Raw genomic sequence first — 7,963 nt, 5'->3', positions numbered from 1 at the left:
GGTTGATGCATGTCCCAGACATATCCTACACTAGCACACGTATCACCCATTACCACGGTACAAATATCCAAGTCTATTCCAAATGTTCAACGAAAGTCTTTACTATGTAAATTTCTCATTGTATATTCTCATATTCAAAATCAAGACAATTTATACCGTATCAACTCAATTACACATCATAAAGATATAGTTGCATTATTAACATACAATGTAACACCCCGTACCTGAGACCGCTGCCGGAGTAGGACACGAGGGGTTAACGGGCTTAAACCACTCATTTTCACAGTCCATTTAAAAAAATTTCCAGGCAGTTGGCTAACTGCGTCACTGTCACCTTAAAAATCATATCTTGAGTTCCAAAACTCGAAAATCAGTTTTGTAATTTTTCCCTGAACCTAGACTCATATTTCCATCTACAGATTTTTTTCTAGAATTTTTGGTCAGGCCAATTAGTACAGTTTATTAGTTAAAGTCTCCCCTGTTACAGGGTGCGACTACACTGACCTTCATGCATTACGACCTGGATATCTCCCTGTACAAGGCTTCAATACTGATGCCGTTTGTTTCTATAGAAACTAGACTCAAAAAGGAATCTATAATATATGGCATGGCTTCTAAATGTCTCTGGTTAATTTATAATGAATTTCAAAAATCAGATCAAGGGATCTAGAAACCGTTCTGTCCCTATCTCACGAAAACTTTAACATCTCATAATATACTGTTCATATTAACGTTTCGTTACTTTCCTATGAAAATACATTCATCAAGGTTCGATTAAATAATTTATTCACTATTTAATTCCATTCCTACTATTTTAAGTGATTTTTCACATCCACATCACTGCTGCTGCCAGCATCTATTTTTAAGGTAAACTTTACCTATTTCATGATCCTTCATGGATCAACTAGAGTTTGTCATACATATATCAAAAGTGATCATGAATAACCATTCCCATGGCTAACCGTTGCCAACATTTCCTTACCTCTCGACGGACATCATACAAAACGATTATAATGCTATGATCAAAGTATATTTAAGCCATTTTTGCATGGCTATCCAAATTTACACAATACCGAAGGGTTCATGACCAACAACAAAAGGGTGGTCCTATACATGCCATTTCAAAGTTCAACCAAAAGTATACCAAAAGGAGCTTTGATAGTGTGGGCGACTTCGACTTCAAAATCCGAGTCCGATAGTGAAGAACCAAAATCTATAAAGCAGAGAATCAAAGAAACGGAGTAAGCATTAAATGCTTAGTAAGTTTTGAGCAAAGAATTTAGACACAACCAAAGTATAGCATTCATGTAGCTAAACAGATAATTTCATATGCACAAGTTTTCAATATCATACTTACTTCACATTACCAACCCTTATATTCATACACAAAGATCAACTTAGCCAAAGGCCGGTAGCTCATTTATCAACTGAGCGAATACTTATTTGTAAGGGCGCAACTAATTCAAAGCGCATACGAAACATACCTCAATGTTGGGATGTTACAAGCGTATTAACTGAAACTTTTACAGCAAGATCGTTCATTCCCGAATCACGTACCTTCGAAATTTAACCTAATATAGCTACTCGTTCAAATGCTTTCGGGACAAAGCCCGTTTATAGTAACTCGTACAAATGCCTTCGGGACTTAACCCGGATTTAGTAACTCGCACCAATGCCTTCGGGCTTATCCCGGAATTAGTAACTCGCACAAATGCCTTCGGATCTTAGTCCGGATAGGTCACTTAGCACAAAGCCTTCAGGACTTAGCCCGGACATCATTCGAATAACCATGCACATTTAACAATAAATCATGACACATTCGTATTTCATTTTCATTAGCAAAACTCAAACACAAGACACTTATCACACTTGGAATTTCGGCTCAATAGCCACACACAAAGAGCATGATTTTGATTTGCTTAAAACATGATCTAATCAAATCATAATTTAAGCTCTATTACTCAAGAACTTACCTCGGATGTTGTCGAACGATTTCGATGGCTATTCGACCACTTTTTTCTTCCTTTTATCGGATTTAGATCCCCTTTGCTCTTGAGCTTAATTAAACAAATAAATTGATTTAATCATTTGAGCATCGAAAAGAGGAACACAAGGCACTTAGCCCATATTTATACATTAGACATTAAAGTCACATACATGTGAAACCATGCATCAACTCAACATATTAACCCACACTCCCTTTTAGCCGATTGTCCTAACCAAGATAAAGGCATCAATATGCTTGCCTCTAACCGAATGCATGCAACACTAATCTTCTCATGTGGCCGAGTATGCATGTATATGTTGAGGCTAATTATATGCTTAATACTTCCTACAAGAATGGTTACTTGTATTGATTATATCTCGTTTTGTTTCAAATTCAAAACTCGGCTAATACGCATTTATACACTAGTAATCAAATACTAACATTTTGCATTTCATCTTACTACCATTTCACATCTACTTTCTACCATGGCCGAATGCATCAAGACACCATTTACCCTTGCAAGGCATAAATTTCACCATCAAAACTAACAAGCTTATAATCCCATGAACGAAATCTCTAACATCACCAATTAAAATACTTCATGGGTTTGAGGTAAAACCAAGAAAGAAACTCATGAATATCGAGATATAAGCGCTAACATTGTTCATCTAGATTTAGCATGACACAACATCCATCACCCTTATATTTACCATAGCCGAAAACCTTACTCATTCCAAAAATTCAAATCTCAACTTGGTCACAAAAATAACTTGATATCTCACCAACACAACATCAACACCAAGCAAGAATGATGCATCCATGGCCGAGTGTCATTTCCATCACATAGCAAGATTTAGACCATGGGCTAGGTAGAACTCAAGCTAATAACTAAAACATGCATGCATCTCATGGAACATCATCAAACATACCTTAGCCTAGTTACATGTATGGCCGAACCTCTTCAACCTTTCTTCTTCCTTCCTCCTTAAAATTTTCAGGCAAGGATGAACCAAAGGATGAACACTTTTTTTTTTATTTTTCTTCCCTTCAACTCACGGCAATGGGGGGTACAATCACACACATCCTTTCTTTTTTTTTTGTTTCTCATCCTACTAACACTAATATTTTATTGCCCATGCTCTTTATTTTATTAATCCTTACATAATGCACTACCCCAACATGTTTATGACATGTTTTTAACCATAACATCTTGTCCACCCATGCTCATGGCCAGCCACTACATATTAGGGGGGAAAAATTGACATGCAAGTCCCCCCTTTTGATTACATGCACTATTAGGTCCTTGTAGATTAGCCTATCACATTTCAAAAATGTCACCCATAAGTCCTTTTGACTAAATTCACATGTAATTTACTAAATCGAAGCCTAAAACTTTCACACATTCATAATCACATATTTTAGACAATAAATATCACATTCAAATAATTTGGTGACTCGGTTTAGCGGTCCCGAAACTGCTTTCCGACTAGGGTCACTTTAGGGCTGTCACAACTCTCCCCCACTTAAGAAATTTTTGTCCCCGAAAATCTTACCGGTAAATAGGTTTGGGTATTGCTCTTTCATAGAGTTCTTGGTTTCCCAAGTAGCTTCTTCGATCCCGTGTTTGAGCCATAACACTTTCACTATCGGAACCCTTTTGTTTCGCAACTCTTTCACTTCACGAGCTAGGATACGAATCGGTTCTTCCTCATAACTCATATCAGCTTGAATTTCGACCTCGGAGGGGTTTATTACGTGCGAAGGATCGGATCTGTAACGTTGAAGCATCGAAACATGAAAAAAGTTGTGGATTCTTTCGAGTTCAGGGGGTAAAAGCAACCTATATGCAACTGGGCCAACTCGTTCGGAGATCTCATACGGCCCAATGAATCTCGGACTTAATTTGCCCTTACGGCCAAATCTGAGTATCTTTTTCCAAGGCGAGACCTTAAGAAACACTTTGTCTCCCACTTGATACTCAATATCTCTTCGTTTTAAATCCACATACGACTTCTGACGATCTGATGCTGCCTTCACACTTTCACAAATTATTCTTACTTTCTGTTCAGCATCTTTAATCAAATCCACTCCAAAAATTTTACTTTCACCGAGCTCGGTCCAAAACAATGGTGTACGGCATTTACACCGCACAAGGCCTCGTAAGGTGCCATCTTAATACTTGATTGAAAACTATTGTTGTGTTTAATTCAATCAAAGGTAAATACCGTTCCCATGAACCACTAAACTCGAGGATGCAACATCTCAACATATCCTCAAGTATCTGAATTATCCGCTCGGATTGACCATCGATTTGTGGATGAAAAGCTGTGCTAAAATGCAGCTTGGTACCCAAAGCTTCTTGCAATTTCTTCCAAAATCGCGAGGTGAATCACGGATCTCTATCCGACATGATAGAAATAGGTACCCCGTGTAATCTCACAATCTGAGAAATATACAATTCAGCTAGTTTATCCAATGAAAAATCCGTACGTACGGGGATAAAGTGATCCGACTTAGTCAGTCTATCCACAACAACCCAAATCGCATCTTTCTTACTTGCCAATAATGGCAACCCAGATACGAAATCCATCGTAACTCGATCCCATTTCCATTCAGGTACCATGATTGACTGGAGTAAACCCGTAGGCACTTGATGTTCCGCCTTTACTTGCTGACATATTAAACACTTCGAAAAAAATCGAAAATGTCTCGTTTCATACCATGCCACCAAAACTGGTGTCTTAGATCGTTGTACATTTTCGTACTCCCTGGGTGAATTGACATTCGGCTACAATGGGCTTCATTCAGAATCATCGAAATGAGTTCTGAATTTCTTGGAACACACAACCGACTTCTGAACCTCAAACAATCGTCATCATCAATTTGAAATTCGAATTCCATATTCGGAACACATTTAGCCCGTTTTGCAACCAATTCATCGTTGACTTTCTGAGCTTCACGAATTTGATGAATCAATAATGGTTTGGCCTTTAATTCAGCTACTAACATATTGTCGGGTAGAACAGACAAGTGTACATTCATCGCTCGTAAAGCAAACAGTAATTTCCGGCTTAAGGCATCCGCAACCACATTAGCCTTTCCCGGGTGGTGATCAATGACAAGCTCATAATCTTTCAACAACTCAAGCCAACGTCTTTGTCGCAGATTTAAGTCTCTTTGAGTCATCAAATATTTGAGATTTTTGTGATCCGAAAATACATGGCACTTCTCACCAAATAAGTAATGTCGCCATATTTTCAAGGCGAATACGATGGCAGCTAATTCGAGATCATGGGTCGGATAATTTTTCTCCTGTGGCTTTAATTGTCTCGACGCATAGGCCACAACTTGACCTTCTTGCATCAACACGCAGCCTAACCCAAGTAGGGAGGCGTCACTATAGATGACAAACTCTTTGCCTGATTCGGGCTGCACTAAAATTGGGGCTTCAGTCAAATAAGTTTTCAGTTGATCAAAACTTTTCTGACATTTTCCTGTCCATTCGAACTTAATATCTTTTTGAAGTAGCTTCGTCATAGGTGTGGCTATCATCGAGAAACCTTCTACAAACCGTCGGTAGTAACCGCATGAGTCCCAAAAGTCTCGAACCTCAATAATATTTCTGAGGCTTCCGATTAAGTATGGCTGAAATTTTGCTCGGGTCAACTCGAATACCGATCAGATACCACATGGCCCAAGAAGCTAACCTCTTAACCGAACTCACACTTCATCGAACTTAGCATATAACCGCTTATCCGTAAAATTTGCAACACTAATCTCGTGTGCTCGGATGTTCGGTCTCATCTCTTGAATAGACCAAGATGTCGTCAATGAACACAACTACGAACCGTCCAAATCGTCTCAAGATCCGATTCATCAAATCCATAAATACCGCAGGGCATTAGTGAGCCCAAGCGGCATCACTAAGAACTCGTAGTGGCCGTATCTCGCTTCGAAAGCGCTTTGGGTATATCCGAATCTCGAATTCACAACTGGTAATACCCGATCTCAAATCTATCTTTGAAAACACTGAGGCTCCCTTTAGTTGATCAAACAAATCATCAATACGCGGTAGCGGATATTTATTCTTTATCGTCACTTTATGTAACAGCCTTAAAACGACCCTAGTCGAAATGTGGTTTCGGGACCACAAAACCAAGGCATAAAAATAATTTAATATTTATTTTATTGCCTATAATGTGTGTTAACTCATGTGTGATATTTTTTATGCTTTGATTTAGAATTATAGATGTGAATTTCACTAGAAAGGACCTAGTAATAAACTTTGAAAGTATGAGGGAAATGTGTGATGACTAATTAAAGGATGCATGCAAAACAATGGACTTGCATGTCAAATTTCCCCATAGCTAGTGGCCGGCCATGACAAGGATTTATGGGCAAAAATCATGTCATGAAACATGTTTGGTAAATGGGTTATGATGGAAAGAATAAAATAAGGGTTATGGAATAAACAATTAATGTTAGTAGATGAGAAACAAAAAAAAAAGTGTCCATCTTCCTCCATAGCTTGGCCGAATGTCCTAAAGGAAGAAAGAAAAATTTTGTTCATCTCTTTTCACTCTCTTGTTGGTAGAAAATACTAAGGTTAAGGAAGGAGTTTTGCTTCATACTTGGTTTGGAAGAGGATTAGGAAGAGGTTGGCTAAACTTGCATCAAGATTAAGGTATGTTTGAGGTTCATGCATGTTTTTAGTTGCTAGCTTAATGTTCTTGTTAGCCCATGGTTCAAATCCTTGTTATGTCATGGGAATGAAATTCGCCAAAGTGAATGTGGTGTTAATGCCATTGCATGTTAAATAACAAGCTTGAAAGTGATACATGTGATGGAGGATTGAAGATTCTTAGATTTTCTTTTAGCATTTTTTTGAATGAGATACTAAGTTCTTTGTTTCACCATGACCAAATTGAAATGGTGTGGTGTTGTGGTATTCGCCATGATATATCCATAAGTATAATTCATGCATGTTGCATGGTAAGTAAGATTTAAGCTTTGGAAATGTGTATATATTTGGATATAAGCCACTTGAGAATTCGGCCCTTGCACCTACATGAATATATGTTTGCACATGATGGATTAGTATGACATATATACTAATTCAAAGTGTATATTTGCTTGTGATGATGTGTTGATTATGAAGTAAATAAGAGATGTGCAATGAATTACGATATGTAATGTGTTAGTAGTAAAATGTATGCTGTTTTTTTGTGTGGTATTAAGTGTATATTCGCCACATGAGGGGTAATTAGTGTGCATGCATTCGGTTTGAGGCAAGCATATTGATGCCTATTCTTGGCTTAGAAAATTCGGCTAAGAGGAATATTAACTAATGTGTTGAGTTCGATTTATGATTTCGTACATATACAACTTTGATGCCTAATGTATATAAGGGCCAAGTACTTTGAACTTCACGTTGATGTTTGAATGTATTGAATTGCTTGTTGTGATGTAAAATGTGCATGACCATTGTGTATTTGAGCTAAAGGATGGCCATATGACCATTTACACTCCTTGTCATATTCGCCATAAGCTATCATGATGAGATTTTAATAAGTTAAATTTGTGTAAATTAGCTCAAGAGCAAAGGGAGCTAAATCCGATAAAGGGAAGGAAAAAGTAGTTGAATAGCATCGAAATCGCTCGACAACATCCAAGGTAAGTCTTGAGTGATGACCCTACTTGAATTATATCAAAATTATGCTCCTTGTTTGTGTGGCCATTGAGCCGAAATAGTAAAGGTTGATAGATATTTTGTGTTAGAGCTTTAGTAACTAAAATGAACTATGGACGTGTCTTGAATATTGATATATATGTAAGTGAACATTGGAAATATATCCGGCTAAGACCAAGGCATTCGTGCGAGTTGATATATCCGGGCTAAGACCAAGGCATTCGTATGCGAGTTGATATATCCGGCTAAGACCAAGGCCTTTGTGCAAGTCACCAAATCCGGGTTAT

The sequence above is a fragment of the Gossypium arboreum genome, chromosome 8 (genome assembly GCF_025698485.1).
Source record: "Gossypium arboreum isolate Shixiya-1 chromosome 8, ASM2569848v2, whole genome shotgun sequence".
Lineage (NCBI taxonomy): Eukaryota > Viridiplantae > Streptophyta > Magnoliopsida > Malvales > Malvaceae > Gossypium > Gossypium arboreum.
The sequence above is the reverse complement of the archived record's forward strand: the minus strand, read 5'-3'. Positions refer to the sequence as shown.